Genomic DNA, 1,102 nt, shown 5'->3' on the forward strand with positions numbered 1-1,102 from the left:
TATATATATTTAGTACAGGGTCTATAGGGTCTCACTACGTAGACTGGACTTGTAGTGATTCTCCTATTTTCAGCCTCCCAAGTGCTGGGATTACAGGTGCACACCACCATGTCATCTCAATCGCCACCTCAGGGCATCCTAGGGGTGGGGCCAGCACAGCATGCTGAGGATTGCACTCTGCCTGAGCAAGCACTTTGGTCCACTGAGCTATCTGACCAGTCCTTAATTTTTTTTTTTTTTTTTTTTTTTTTGTGGAAGTGGGGATTGAACTCAGGCCCTTGCACTTGCCAGGCAAGGGTTTATTCTACTGAGCCATCTCCCCAGCCCCTTATTTTAAGTTTTTGAGACAAGGTCATGCTATATAATTCAGGCTGGCCTCAAATTCATGGTGATCCTTCTACCTCATCCTCTAGAATGCTAGAATTACAGGTGTGGCCACCACACCAGCCAAGAGTATTTTGAACCACATTTTTGGGGGATTTGGGTTCGTGTTAGTCTGGCTTCAGTACTGGGGATTCAGCCCAGAATCTTTATACTGAGCTACATTTCTAGCCTTTTCTTTTGTCTATTTTGAGAAAGGATTTTGCTAAATTGCCCAGGCTTTCTACCCATTAGCTCAGGGTTTTTGTTTTTTTTTTTTGCGGAACCAGGGATTGAACTCAGGCCCTTGCATTTGCCAGGGAAGTGCTTATTCCACTGAGCCATCTCCCTGGCCCCAAGCTCAGTTGTTTAAGTGTCTGTTTAAACAAAGCAAGCAGTCAGGCTCAGGATGCTGTGGTTCAATCCCTAGATCCGTATGCCTTACCAGACCTGCCCTTAAGGCATCTTAAGCCAGCCAGCCAGCCAAAAAAAAAAAAAAAAAAAAAAAAAAATCCTTCTAAATTGCCCAGGCTGGGACTGAACTTTCAATCCTACCTCAGCCTTCCAGAGTGTTAGGATTACAGGCATAGCCACCAAGCCCAGCTTTTTCTAGTTTCTCACAAAATACAATAAGCTTGGGCTGGCGAGATGGCTCAGTGGTCTAAAGCACCTACTTGGAACAAGCTTGGCAAAGCACAGGGACTGCGGTTCAATCCCCCAGCACCACATGCCAGCCAGCCCC

The 1,102-nt window shown here is 45.9% G+C and overlaps 1 protein-coding gene across 1 annotated transcript in view; it reads right to left on the reverse strand.

The window, feature by feature from the left end:
• The window catches only part of Thoc5 (THO complex 5), a 40,631-nt gene that overhangs the window by 10,865 nt on the left and 28,664 nt on the right, over nucleotides 1-1,102 (reverse strand). The window lies entirely within an intron of this gene.

Source organism: Octodon degus, unplaced genomic scaffold (genome assembly GCF_000260255.1).
Source record: "Octodon degus isolate 3935 unplaced genomic scaffold, OctDeg1.0 scaffold00021, whole genome shotgun sequence".
NCBI lineage: Eukaryota > Metazoa > Chordata > Mammalia > Rodentia > Octodontidae > Octodon > Octodon degus.